The 16,079-nt window shown below is 32.6% G+C and overlaps 1 pseudogene; it reads left to right on the plus strand.

Moving 5' to 3' along the window:
• Nucleotides 1-5,863: 5,863 nt before the first annotated feature.
• LOC149543225 (protein CTR9 homolog pseudogene) overlaps nucleotides 5,864-16,079 on the plus strand; it is a 129,104-nt pseudogene continuing 118,888 nt past the window's right edge.

Genomic DNA, 16,079 nt, shown 5'->3' on the forward strand with positions numbered 1-16,079 from the left:
TATAAAATATTTAAAAATGAATTATTTATTACTATTTTCTTTTCAACATTGACTTCATCTTATTTAACTAAATATTTTAGCAAGTATAAAAGTATGTTATTATTATGCCAAGAGGCATAACCTATAGTAGCAGAATGGGGGAATTGAAGTGGTGTGACCCTGTTAGTGTTAACATTTTAAAATTGAAAATTTAAGGTCAACTAATATTGTATTATATGAATCATCACATCTGGTAAAATTAATGATATAAATATAGAATACATATTCAAATAATTATACATTTCAATATTAAAATTTATAAAGAAGATAGAGTGAAGTGACAGTAGAAATAAGTGAAGGTAAGTTTATACAATCATTTTAAATTTTTACCTAAAAATATAAAGCAAAATATTTAATTTCCACTTTTAACCTCTACTAACTTTTCAAAGAAATGAATATTAAATGTAAGTGATCAAGAGTGCATTATTATAATCTGAATGGCATGCACCATACATGGCGGTCTAAAAAAAATCACTAGACTTTCAAATTTAGGTTTTTTCTTTTTAAAAATATGTCATTTCATTTTAACTTATCCTACTCTTTGGCCTTTTAGTATTATCATGGTAAGGTTTTTTGTGGTGGATTATAATTTGAAAGTGAAATTGTAAAGAAAGAACTGACAAATCACATAAAGTTAAAAAAAAGATCATGGGATAAATAAAGCCATATTTGTTTTTACGACGATTAACTTGCTATATCTTAATAGCATTAAAGCTAATGAAATAAATGAAATCATTCAAATAATAATTAATTTACACAATAGAATATACAACAAAATACTTAACATTTAATTTAAATAAATATATAGTGCAATGTATTTATAAGTAAAAACATTTAGATGATATTAAGTTTATTAAATATTTAAAATAATATATAGTTCATATATTTTATGTTTTATTTTTTTGGTGAAAGATTACTAATTGAAATCCTATTATTTTTAAAGTTATCGCATTCACATTTTCCACAATGTCTTGTCCAAGACTAAATTTTGAGAATAAAGAGAAATGATGATAGTATCTAAGAGAATATGCTTGGAATTATATGAGACAACGATGTGAAAAAAGGAATAATGCTCAAAGAGAGGAATCTACAAGTCCTAGAAATGAAGAGCAACAAATATAACATAAAGAATATGCATGAAATTATATAAGACAACGATGTGAACAAATGACTAGTGCAACAAGAGAAGAAGAAAGAAATCATCAAGACTAACTTGATAGAGAAAGATATGTCAAGTGTAGGGAAACTATGACAGTGGAAGAGATTGAAGAAGAAATGAGAGAACATGTAGATGAGATGAGAGAACATTGTACACAAACATCTTAGGATAATCAAAATATAGTGAGAAAACAAACAAAAAGAGCTATGAACCTAGAAAAGTTGAATGAAAGAGAAATAAAACAAATACAACTATGTAAATGTTAACTGAATCAAGGACAAGCTCAATCTCATGAAAATAATGGGTTTAGTTCTGATGGGATGAATTCTATGACAAAAGATCATGTTCTACAAATACCAACTGATAGAGTAGAGGATCTTATGAATGTTGATTCAGGAAATTATAATTTACAAGAGGAGTTGAAATCTCAAATAAGAAGACAAAGACAACTGAAAAGAGTACAAAATAGAATGGATGAGGGGACAGGGTATGTGTAGGATCATGGTGTGCCAAAAAGTGGCAATCTAAAAAATTTGTAGTTCTAAAATATCTCAAACCATTTCAAAATCTATTCCAACTTTTTTCCCACCCACCTTGATATTAAATGAAAACAATTAATATCTTTATAAGGTCTACTATATCTTTTCATACCAAACCTATATGGTCAACTTTAAAAACATCCTAAAAATGTGCTTTTGGCCTATTTTTATGTGATTTTTACTTCAAACATGTAGCTGACAACTTTTTTTTCACCAAAGTTTGATGAAACGAAAAGGATTTCTTAAGAATGTTCTTATCTTTCCATAAATGTAAGATTTGTCAAATTATGAGTCTAGTAAGTAATTATTGCTTATTTTCTAATGGAGTTACAGATAAAGTGTTGATTGACACACTACTTGAAAAACAACTATAACTTTCAAATGGTACAACATTTTTTAAATCCAAAAGATGCATCACATTCTATGTCTCTTCTACTATAAGGGAAAAAAATGAAAATTTGAATTTTGCAGAGTTTAGAATTAGTTAAGGTGGTCAAACACGAGAGTTTTTTATTCCAAAAATACTAAAGTCAAAAATTAATTATTAATTATTTATTTCGAATAAAAATACCCAAAAATATGGTTCACATCCAGGCATGAGTCTACTACTTATATCTAGAATATTATTAAAAAATGTTATCATTTGATTTTGATTAAGGTGGTTAGACTTACGTCTACTTCTTATTTTTTTCTAATTTTTTTGTAATATTGCATTAAAATTCAAAATTTTGACCAATCAATTTTTTTTTTTGAGATAAGTCCTAGTAGTTTAGAAACAAGATTCAATTTGCTAGAGATTCTTTTCTCTCAACTTTTTGATATAAAGTTAATAACAAGTAGAAAAATTGCACATCAAGTTGACATAACCCTAATTTTTTGATTTTTTATTACCACTTAAGAGCATAGTTTGGTTGACCATGATCCTACACATATCCGACAATCAATACTATTGAAGATAATAGGATTGACTTGAGGACTTTACAAATATTTTTCAAAATGGACTAGATAAACTTGCCATGTTGAGTATGTGTTACATTTTTCAAGAAAGTTATCTTGCAATGAAGGTTGTACGAGTCCCTGAAGGTGCTATTTGTTATCAATGTTGACAAGAAAAGAATGAACATCGATTTTTAGCATCAAACAACATGGATCTCGGTCCACAAACATTACAAATTTCTAATCTGACACAAATAGAAGAAATGTTGATAGCATGCATCAACCCCATTCTTCAAGTTACACATGAAACTAGACGTCAATTTGAATATAAAGGCCATACCATAAGTTTTTCACAAGTAAGAGAAATAGCCAAAATTTTACCACATCAAATAAAATATTTACCTATCATTCTTACAAGAAGGATCAACATGGAACAAGTTATAATTTTATAGTCAATAAAGAGAGGGTATACAAAGCACTTAAGTTTAAAATAAATCATGATAAGTTCTATAGAGATGTTCAAATTATTGAAAATGCACTTACTGAGCTTACATCCAATTTAGATGATAACATCTTTGATTAGCTAAACTCAGTACATATGGAATTTGATTCAGATGCAAATGAATATGTATTTATGTGTCCAATAATGGAGATGGATCAAGGAAATATTATCAAGCATACTACATCAATGGCCTCTAAACCACAAAATGCATGAAGGGAGATGTAACTAAGTCATGCATAGGTAAATAACCCAAATGTAGATCCTGGATCACTAATTGATTGGCTAGGAATTGGAACATCTCCAGTGAATGAGTATGTCACAGAAGGATTACTTGATATGGCTTTTCAAACACTATTTCTAGATGGACAATGTGATTGGATCAAACCAAGATTGAAAAGAGTCCATCTTCATGAGTTCGCTAAGAATTTATTTCAATATAGAGATCATCACTTTGGATGACACCCACAATTTAGGTATTATATGATGAATATGATCATGCGACATCATGCACAAAATTCATCAGTAGTATTTGTCAAAAACAACTTGCAAGGTATGCCAATCAAAATCAATGAGTTGTGAGAACATATAGAAAATGTCCCTCACTCACATCTAACCGATCGCTTGATGCATTTTGGTACAACTCTAAGGGATACAAGGTCTTATTGGGAAAAATGTTGAGCTAAATTAAGTGATCTCTTGCATCAAATTGGAATGCCAACAATTTTCCTTACTTTGAGTGCAGCAAATATGAATTGGCCCAACTTACATGCATTAATCCTAGGAGTAGAACCATTTAATCCACAGGAAGCACAAAAATGGTGATGAAAAAATATTATTGACTACCCATATACTGTTGCATATTATATGCATCTAAGATATACAATGTTTCAAAAGGAAATACTACAAAAGGGAATGAAAGTAAAAGATTTTTGGTCAATATATGAATGGAAACATGGAGGATCACCACATGTTCATGGATTCATATGGTTAGAGTGAGAACCTAACATAGACAACCTTAATTGGAGAAATCATGGTGAAATCAAGATAGTTCAAAAATATTTTGATTCTATTATACATGCATGGAATCCAAGGGGAGATCCACATCAATGAAACATATAGGTATGATACCAATTCTTACTTCTATAGGTATTCAATGTATATTATGCATATCTTTTATTTTACTTAATAAAATATGTTATATCTTCAATAATAGGTCCCACAAAATTTTACACAACATCCATGCCTTTGAAATACACAACAACTAAACCAAGTAGACTTCAAACATGGTTATGAAGAGTTGCTTGATTGTGTTGAACGCCATACAATATGCAAAGAAGGTGCTTGCCTTCATAAAAAAAGAGGAAAAATGGTTTGTAGGTAAGATACTTATATAGATTCATATTTTTTTTACTAAGAAATCAAAAAATAGTGTATAAGCTAATAGTTTGCTTTATATTGTTAGGTACAATGCATCGTGGCCATTACATCTGGATGGATCAAGATTATTTGAAGATCCAACAACAAGAGATAAAATATATGAACCAGCAAGAAATGATGATTGAGTAAACACACATAATCATACCATACTTCAGTTATGGAGAGCAAATATAGATTGGCAACCCGTTCTTTCAAGACACGCTATAATGAATTATATATTGAAGTATATAGTAAAAGCATAGAAGAGTTTTGAGACATATCATCAAATGTTGGTAAGACTTGCAAATATTGAAAATCCAGATGAAGTAGCATCAAAGGAATATAAGAGACTACTAACTAAAACCCTGATTGAAAGAAACATTGGTGCACAAGAAATATGTCATATGTTATTAGAGTTGGCATTAGTAGAAAGTAGCAGCGAATTTGTTACATTAAATGTTTCAAGAGAGGTGTTCAAGCTAGTGATAAAGAATGAAGAAAATGATGATGAAGCTCCCTAAAAAATTTCATTGAAGGATATATGGATAGACCATATGCAATTGAAAGTGTCACACTAATAGATGTAGCTAGATCTTGGACTTATAACTCCAAAAGAAAATGAGATAATAAATGGAAAGTAAGGACAATGACATCTATTATGAGAGTGTTTCCAAGATTTACAAATATGGCTTCATGAAACACATAAAAATGGGTTGATTTTTGTTGGTCAGAGTTATCATTGTACAAACCATTTCATAATATACAAAGAGATATTAGAGTAGATGATACTAAAATTATATCCAATTGGGAGTCTCTTAATTATAATCCATGGCATGTGGATAGGAGGACTATTGAAAATGAATCTAAAAATCATGTTGAAACTCATGATGATTATAGAGATGAAAATGAATTACCAAATAATCAAGATATAATTAAGCATGAGTAGAGATAATATCAAGACTACATCATGGACAAATGATGTATCTAATAGAAATAGATATGCTAGGAAGAAGAGACATCAATAGACAAAATCCATGGAGTACACAATATTGAGGAGAAGAATACAAAAATAAAGAAATACACTTTATCAATGTTATGAAATAAAATGATTTAGTTATACCTAAAGATATGATGATAAGTATATCATATGAAACTTTAGGTGCTAAGCAAAAGAAAGCACTTGATAGTATTATGACACATTAAAATCAAGGTGAACATGTCATGCCATTATGTATAATTATTCAAGAAAAAAATAGCATAGGGAAATGGGGAATGGTGAGTAGAAGTGGATGCGGTGTGAAGGGATCAGGCGAGAAAGTGAATTTAAATTTTGCAGAATCTGCTCCAGGACTGCAATCACAGTCAACTAGTGATTCCTCTATTTCAGGTGCTACTGAGGATGTAGGTACACTAGAGGACCCAAGAGGAGGCAAGCTTTTGGAGGACTTTGGAGGAGGGCCCAAATTAATTTAAAAATGGTTGAGCTTGTTTGGAGTTTGACCTATAGGAAAATCAAGCTTTCCACCTATTAAAGATATGTCAACTAAGGATAAAGGTAAGTTTTCCATTGAAATCCCTAACCAGATCATTGAAAAAAACATTACAAGTATGGATTCAACTCTGGTTGAGAGGTTTATTGGGGCTAGAACCAACATTGATGATGTAATGAGTTTTGTGCACAAGAAATGGAGTTTGAAAGGTCAAGTTGATGTCTCTATGATGGCTAAAGTATGTCTCTCTTTTTGTTTTTCCTATGGTGAGGATAAACAAGACATCCTCTATAGTAGTCCTTGGGTGATGGGGAAGCATACTTTGGTTCTCCATAAATGGTCCCCTAATCTTTATGCTATGGATGACTCTACTATTCAAGCCCCAGTTTGGGTTCAATTACCAAGACTCCCCCTTGAGTTTTGTGTGGAAGATGTTTTTCAGGGCATAGCTAATACCTTTGGTGAGCTCCTTTCCTTAGATCCAGTGACGGTGTCTCAAAAATGGATGAACTATGCTAGATTTTGTTTTGGAGTTACTCAAGGTATGGATATGCCTAAATCTATCTCATTAAAATATAAACTAGGTATATGGGATCATCGCATTCAATTTGAATCATTCCCCTTTGTCTACTTTCACTATAAGAAAGCTGGGCATTGGGCCAAAAAATGTCCCTCTTTAAGAGAGAAACCCAAAAAGAAAAATAAAGTGTGGCAGTGGAAGGTTATGAATAGGGATGTTGGTTCTTTGAAGGGTGATGAGATTATTCCAGATGGGGCCATTTCCTCAAAGGAATAGTATAAGGATGTTGTGGTTGCTAAAACAAATGGTGAGGCAACAAGTGGTGGGGGTGTGCATTTGGAACATCCCCTTCAAAAGCAATAAGCTAGTATTCCATCAGAAGTTTTTGAGAGAGCCTTCAAGATTAATGCTCAGAATAGGAAAATGATATCCAATATAGATGGCTTGAAGAAGACCCCTATTGATAAGGATGGTATTCCTAAGGATGGGGAGGCAAGTTTTTCTAGGCAAGTTTCATCGAAGTCAATGTAGAGTGACTTGGATATTAATGCTTATGACATGTTGGATAACTCTAAAAGAGACAACCTAAAGAAGACCCAAGGTGGTAAGGATGTTATTCCTAGGGATGGTATGGCTCTTGTGGGAGAGGGGATCCAATTGGTGTCTGTTCTGCCTTCAAAAACTTGTTGTCAAGGAGTCTTTAAAGAAAGGAAACTTTGTCAGAGGAGAAGTTAAGGACTTTCTTTCTATTTCTTAAGATGAGGAAGCTTAGTGGGAAGATGAGGCCTCTGCTGATGAATGGATTTTGGTTGACAAAAAACCCAAAGGTAGAAATAAGGGTAGGAAAAATGAAGGGGAGAAGACACCTTCTAAGAATACGAAGAAAGGTCCCAAGCCAAAGGGGGAGATCTTACAAATTAGGTTAGAAGGTCCCTCTTCTAAGTCTCTTGGGGCTACTCTTAAGAATGGGGATGTTGGGTCTTCCCTATCTCTGGTTGGTAGTCCCTCTAACTAGCAAAAGAGAGCAACTAAGACCATTAGGAGCATTGCTAATGGTAGTAAAAGAACCATCTTGGAAGCAAAAAATCTCCATAAATTGTGAAGATAATTTCATGAAATATTTGAGGCTTAAACAACCCTCATAAATAGGATATATTGAAGAATATGATCAAAGATAATCAGCTAGATATTTTGGTTATTCAAGAAACTAAGATGCTTAAAGATAAGGTGGAATGTCTCTCAATTTTTAAGAGTGGAAAGATTATTGGAAATGATTTGGAGGGAGCTTTAGGTGGTATGGCTGCTTTTTGGCCTAATAGATGGATTCAAGGGGAGATTATCTCCCAAAACTCTAATTTTATGAATATTAGATTCAATAATTCTAAAGATGACTTTACCTAGGTCCTCACCAATGTCTATGCTTCTAACTCTAAATCAAGTAGGAAGGCATTATGGATTGAAATCTCTAATTAGAGGACATTTTTGGCTGATGAGAATATGATTGGTATTGGGGACTTCAATACCCTACTAAAAGAAAACAAAAATTGGGGGGAGCCATACTAATTTGGATAATAGAATTGATTTAATGGAGTTTATTGATCAACGTCTCCTTCACGATATTGATTTACATGGGATTGACTATACTTGGACTAACTGGAGGTTGGGTAAGGATCTAATATAGGTGAGGTTGGATCATGCTCTCATTAGCGATGACTGGATTCTAAAGTATAAATGTAACCTAAGTGCTCAAGTGAGGGTGGGATTAGCTCATTACCCTATTTTTCTGGTTGTTTAAAAGATTAATTTTCATAAGAACTTCCCATTCAGGTTTCAAAAAATGTGGACTCTTCCATTCAGACTTGGAGTCTCTTATTAAGGAGTGGTGAGATATTCAAGTTGAACGCACAACAATGTTGAAAGTGGCTGCTAAACTAAAGAATGTTAACAAAATGATTAAGATACGGAAAAAAATACTTTTGGTAATATCTTTGAGAATAAAAAAAAGATCTTGGAGGAACTTAAGGACATTCAAGATAGGATTTAGACTAAGGGTTATGAGACTTTTTCTAGGGAAGAGGAAAGTGGTAAATTGGTTGAACTGCATGATATCATCTCTAAAGAGGAAATTTTTTGGAGGCAACATTCTAGAAAGGTCTTTTTAAAGGAAGGTGATTGTAATACAAAGTACTTTCATGTGACAACTCTCAAGAATAGGATGGCCAATAGGATTTGAAAACTTAATACAAATGAGGGACCTACTGATAATGAAGAGATCATCAAAAGGGAGGTAGTGGATTTCTTTAAAACTTTGTTATAAGAATTTGTCCTAGATTTGGAGAAGTAGGATTTATTTCTAAAGTGCATCCCTTCTTGTGTCTCTAAGGATTAGAACATATTTCTCATATCTATTCCTTCATCTAATGAGATTTATATGACTATTTTTTCCTTTAAAGGAGACAAAGCCCCTAGTCCGAATAGATTCTCACTCTTGTTCTTCCACAAGTATTGGCATATTATTGGGGTGGATATCTATAATAGAGTGAAGGAATTTTTGGGATCTAGGAACATCCTTAAACAACTAAATAGTACCTTCCTTGCACTTATTCCTAAAAAGATAGGAGCTAATAGCATGGACTTGTTCAGGCTCATTATTCTATGTAACTCATTTTATAAGATCATTTCTAAGGTTCTTACTCTGAGGATTCTGTCACTTCATCCTAACATTATTTCTAGACAAAAAAATGAGTTTGTTCCTGGTAGACAAATTATGGATTCCATTATTACAATGCATGAAAATATTCATTCTCTCTCAGTGTCTAAGAAGGAAGGTTTTCTTCTTAAGCTTGATCTTTCTAAAGCTTATGATAAAGTGGATTGGTAGTTTCTTCTCCATGTTTTGAAAGCTTTTGGTTTTAATAAGAGATTTTAGGATTTAATCTTTATGTTGGTGTCATCGACATCTTTCTTACTGCTTGTGAATGGTTCCCCCTCCTTTTTTTTCAAGGCTTTCAGGGGCCTCAGAAAAGGTGACCCTATTTCTCCTATTCTCTTTATCATTTTGGCTAAATTTTTGGGAAGATTTGTCAATCGTATGGTTCTTAAATGGGATTTTATGGGCCTCAATCCTTCCTCTTTGACTCTAGTGTGTTCTCATCAACAATTTATTGATGATTGTATTGTTATGGGAGAAGCTTCGATAAAGAATGCTAGGAGTATTAAGAAGGCTCTAGCAGAATAGGGTAATGCTATTGGTTAAATTATTAAGTGGAATAAAAGTTTGATTTATTTTATGAATGTTAGTGTGGAGAGGCAAATGAATATAAAAAAGATTATCAGTTGCGAGATAGGCTCTTTTCCTAGTTCTTATCTAGGATTACCTTTGGGATTATCTCCTCCTAATAGTTTTTGGAACTCTTTGATTGAAAAAATTCATTCAAAACTTGTAGGATGGAAAGGTTCCTTGCTTAGTCAAGTAGGTAAGGTTGTTATTCTTAAATCTATTTTGCAAAGTGTCCCACTTTATGCTTTGAGTCTTTTTAAAATTCCTAGAAAATATGCTCTTGCCATTGAAAAGATCCAAAAAAAATTCTTATGGATGGGCATGGAGAATAAAAAAAGACTCCCTCTCATTTCTTGAGAAAATGTTTGTATGCCTTATAAGAAGGGAGGACTTGGTTTATGAAGGGTTACTTCTATGAATGATTTTTTAATGGCAAAATTGTTATGGAGATGGCACAAAGAGGATGGGAAATGGAAGTATATTTGGAATGATAAATAAAACTTTGATAACTTTCACTTTTACCATTTCCTTAATAGTAATGTGGATCAAGGGGGATCTATGATTTGGAAATATTCTCAGAAACTTAAAGATATTATTAGAAAAGGGATTAAATGGAAGGTTGGTAATGGTAGGAGAGTTCATTTTTGGGAAGATGTTTGGATTTTGGATCACCCTTTATGTGATGACCTAAGATGGAAAAAGTATATGGAGCTTTGTAAGATCCAAATTGGAACTCTTGTGGTAGACTATTGGAAAGAGAATGAATGGATGGACCTCTATAGAGTGGACCCCAATTTGGTTGAACTAAGGAAGTGCCTAAATGGGTTCATCTTAAACCAAAATGAGGATGAGCTAATTTGGATAAATAATCCTAGCAGTGTTTTCTCAGTTGCCTCAGTCTATACTGATTCCTTTGATGATTTTGAAGAATCATGTTGGGCTAAAGCTTGGATGAAGGGGTTGACAGCCAAAGTCAATATTTTCTTTTGCATCCTTTTATAGAATAAAGTTCTCACTTTCGATAATCTTAAAAGGAGAGCGATTATTATTATTAATAGATGTGTTCTCTGCAAGATTGATAGGGAATCAATTGATCACATCACCTTGCATTGTCCTTTTTCTAAGAAGATTTGGGATAAAATATTCCATTTATTGAATGTTGATTGGGTGTTCCCTTCCACTATTCAGCTATTCTTTACTAGTTGGAAGGCTCCTTCAAAGAACACTCTAATTAGTAAATTGTGGGACTTCATTTTTCTGTATGTTGGATAGGGTATTTGGAAGGAGAGTAATGACAAAATCTTCAGAGATGTGGACTTTAGCCTGACTCAAGTCTTTCACAAGATAAAGACTATTTTGTTAGAGAATATTAACACTATGGGATTTGAATAGCAATTGTGTAATGATTTGAAAACAGGTGTTCTTCTAAATTGAAATTTGAAAGGTAGGACTATGGATGATTAGATACCTAATCCTAGAGAACATGCTAGATGGGATTGTCCTCCTAATAATTGGTTTAAAATAAAATTTGATGGGACCTCAAAAGGAAACCTAGGTAATGCAAGGTATGGTATTGTGATTAGAAATTCCAATGGAGATAATATGGGAAGTTTGGCTATACCAATTGGAAATCAATCTAATCACGTTGCTGAAGCATTTGCTACTCTTGATGGTCTTATTTTTGCCAAAAAATTGAACTTGAATAATATATTGTTAGAAGGGGATTCACTCAATATTATTAATTGTCTTGATAAAAAAAAAATACCCTCTTGGAAAATTAGTAATATAATTTATGAGGAAATTGAAATTATAAATTCCTTTGATAATTGTGTTGTTTCCCATAATTTTAGAGAGGCTAATGGGACTGCTGATTGGGCAGCAAATGTGGCATGAGGGAATGATCACACTATCATTTGGGAAATTCATGACTCATTACCTTTGGAAGCTCAATAAATTTTTCATTATGATAAATGGAGGTCTTAGAAAAAAGCTTTTTAATAATGATAGTGTTAGTATGGGGGCATGATGTGGAGTTAAGAGGCTATGGGTTTTTTGCTTTAATTCCCAATGATTTGTGCCTAGCTTCACATAGACTCTAGGTCTTTTGGGCCATTGTTATCATTGTTTTATGTGAGATTATTTTCATTTGGAGGTTGTAGACAAAGAAGCTTTGGATTTTTGATGTGAGGAAAATGGGAGGAAAGAGGAAATGAGTTGAACCAGTAAGTTGTATGGAGTGGATGAAGAAAGAGGAAGTTTGGGATATTCTGTGAAGGGGTAATTTTACCGGGTTCATGGAGAGGCTTAATGAAAATAATCCAACCATCACACAATAGTTCATTAAAACCTAGAAGGAGGGCTTGGTGATGGTGGGCAATCAACATATGGAGATTTTGGAGGAGGTGATCACTAAGGCTATGGGATTGGAGCTTGAGGGTATCAATTTCTACAAGGAGAAAAAATTGTTAGACAAAGATATAGAAGAATTTGTTGATTTTGAGCTTGAGAAGAGCCATCTAGTCAAAATTGGTAGGTCTTATATCAACCTAGCTTCTGTCTCTCAGCCTTGGCACTTTGTTTTGTTTCTGATTATGGAGTATTTAACCTTGGATGGGAGATTCACAAAATGCTATGGATATCATTTTATGCTTGCTAACCACTTTAGGCATAGTGTCAAAATCAATTTTCCCTACTAGTTGAAGAAATTGCTTAGTATTTCTATTCAAGCTATCCAGAAAGACTTGAATGGAAAACATGTCTGCCATGAGGATCTCATGGTTCTTAATATGAATGTTCTAAAATCTAAGAGGGTAGTGAGGAACAGAGGTCACATTAAGGATGCTAATTATGAAATAGAGTGGAGTGTTTAGGAGAAGGGTTATGACTCTAAAACCAAAGATGAAGCCGAAGGGGGTGAGGTGAATTTGAATAAGGGCATTGGGAGTAGGTCTAAGAAGAAGAAAAGAGTAGCTGGTCACTCTAATTCTAATAAGGAGAGTGATTTTGTGGAGGATTTGGTGAGGGATTATAAGAAGAAAGTGAGGTTAAGGGAAAGAGGATTAAGGATAGTCTAGAGGTGAGGGCTTCTTCTCCCTCAAATTATGAAACCCTTGCCCATAGATTGGAAAGGAAAATATATCCTTCAAGACACCTGGAGAAGAAATTTTGGTATAAAGGTGAGTTGAGTGATGAGGGTTCCTAGGAATAGGGGATCCAACCAGATTATGATCAGAAGTATGATGGTACTCCAAGGTTTTTTGAAGGACTACATTGAAACCTTGGAACTATTCTAAAAGAAATTGGGGTTATGAAAAGTCAAATGCAGATGTTGGGTAGGGATATGCAAGCCTTAAGGAAGAAGTTGGGCATGCCAGTCAAATTGCTCATGGCGAGTGCATTGGACAACATATTGAAAAATTAATGGAGGTGGTTGGGAGTGCTAAAGATGTAAAAAAATTAATGCAAAAGATCCTACAATTGGAGGCTAAGAACAAGGCAATGGATAGAGATTTCAATGCTAACTAGGGCAAGGTCATGATGATGGAAGCAAAGATGAACAACCTAGAGAAACTGACCAAAAAAATGGCTAAGAATGTGAGTACTCTACTAAAGAAACTAGAAATAGATAAAGGCTAAGATTCCCCTTAGATTGTTGATAGCCAAGGCCCTAGCAAACACGCTAGGGCTCACTCGAAGAAGATTGAAGACATGGGCAAGAAGGATGAGGTGAAGGTAGTGGCTAAAAACATGTTGATTCTAGCAAATTAGGCACTAGACCTAATCAAGGCTACCTAGCTAGTTCTCTATTATCTCTTGTGCTATCTTTTTGCTATCTTTGTGCTGACTTTTTGCTATCTCTTTTAGCAGTTCTCTCTATGACCTCATCTTTTTTCTTTTTGGAGGTTTGTTTTGTGTTGAATTTTATATGCTCTACCTATTTTGGGTCCTTTAAAACGTTCTTTTACTTAATCAAAACTGAAATAGGAAAATCATATCTAATTCAAGTCATTCATCAAGCTCTTTATGATGCATCAACACCACAATGTTCTACCCTATTATTATTAGCACCAACTGGTATTGTAGCTTTTAACATTGGCACATCAACAATTCATTCAACTCTAAGAGTTCCTCTTATAGATTTTTTTGACTTACAAGGCATAAGGCTCACAACATTACAAGAAGAAATTCAACATATTAGGTACATATTAATTGATGAAATGAGTTTTATTGGACAAAATTTGTTACAAAATATAGATTCAAGATTACATCAAGCTTTTACAGAAAATTCAAACATGAATTTTGGAGGAAGAACAATTATTTTAGTAAGAGATTTGGGACAACTACCTCTTGTTAAAGACAAACCACCTTATGATAGTAATGTTTATGCAAAGTTAATATGGGAAGAGTTCAAGACTATTGTTACTTTGGATAAAGTGTTCAAACAAGAAGGTGAACGTGAAGACCAATAAAGGTGTCGCTAATAACTCACTAATATAAGAGATGCAACTCCAACTATAGATGATTGGAAATTGTTAATGAAAAGGATAGATGTTTCATTGCCCAAAATGCTAAGGATGAATTTAATAATAATATTCATCTATTTGCAAAAAATGGTAATGTGCATAACCATAATAGAAAGAAATTACATTCACTAAAAAAACTTGTTGCCCACAACAATGCATCAAAAGAAGGTAGTACTAATCTAGGGGGAGGTGAAAATGATGAACTAGATGTTGAATTATTACTTGCTAAGGATGCAAGGGTCATGTTAACATCTAATTTATGGATTGAAGCAGGACTTGTTGATGGAGCTTTGGGATACATTTGAAATATCATATACAAACTTGGAAATGCCCCACTAGATCCACCAACATATGTTATGGTTGAATTTGACAATTAATTTGGAATGCTAGTTGAAGACAAAGCTCCAAAATTAATTCCCATTTCTCCAATACAAAGAGGTTGCGCACATCAATTTTCCTTACATTTGGCTTGGGCATTAACTATCCGTAAATCATAGGGATTAACACTTTCCAAGGCAACAATTGACATTGGACCAATAGAAAGGACAACACTAACATTTGTTGTTGTATCATGAGTTAAGTCTTCGGATGGACTTCAAATTTCACCACCATTTTCTTATGATTATTATGAAAAGATGAAGACAAGGAAGCAACTTATCAAAAGGAAAGTAGAGGAGGAAAGACTCAAATCTCCAAAAGAGATTAATTGTACACAATGTATATACTATATTTTGATATCTATAAAATATAATGGATATGACAAGCATCATGCTTTAAAAAGCATATTTTAGATTAAAAATTTAATAGATTTTAGTTTTACATGTTGTGTTGTAGATGCTACTAGCTTAGACATCTTTATACATCTATCTAAAACATGCCAAGAGATATAAATCTTGAGGCACCTATCTATTATCAATAACTATTTATTGAAATAGGCACCTCAAGATTGATATCTCTTAGTGTGTTTTAGTAGATGTATAAAGATATCTAAGCTACTTTAATTAATCCATTCGTGCAAATTTAACTCACTTTTTTAATTAAATAAACTCTTTTATTTTATTTTTTCACTTTATTATTTAATGCAAGCCGTTAAAAGCAATTATTTATTATTTTAATCAATAATGATAATTAAAGTACATTATTAAAATGCAACTCTAATTTAGTCAATATTAATTAAATATTTATAATATTCAATATTTAATATTTACTAATTAAAATTATTTTAATTTAGATTTTTTAATTAAATTCTTTAAATTACAACATATGTCGATATAACTCCAATAAATTAAATAACATCTTATTCTAATATTTTCCCCTTTTAAATCAAATAATATGTAATAATTCAAATATCAATGATTTATCCAAAAATCATAAATGAGCACTCTACCAAGCAAATCATAGAATCAAAGCCATATAAAATGCATAAGGAAAACCAACCAAAGTGAAAGTCAAATAACATAGGGACATAAAGAATCACGTGTTTAAAAGGGTAGGCAGTTAGATACAAGTCCTCCTTGCAGGACATAGGCTATGGCTAGGATTGGATCTAATCATTATCTTATCATTCTTACTATTGAGTTATTGTGATAGGGCATGCTCATCCTAGAAATTCAAGGAAGTCAATACCCAGTACCTACAACCTACATAAAAGTTGAGCATGTGCATACACATATAT

This window comes from Cupressus sempervirens, chromosome 8, assembly GCF_028749045.1.
Source record: "Cupressus sempervirens isolate cs-2001-9-10 chromosome 8, ASM2874904v1, whole genome shotgun sequence".
NCBI classification, from domain to species: domain Eukaryota; kingdom Viridiplantae; phylum Streptophyta; class Pinopsida; order Cupressales; family Cupressaceae; genus Cupressus; species Cupressus sempervirens.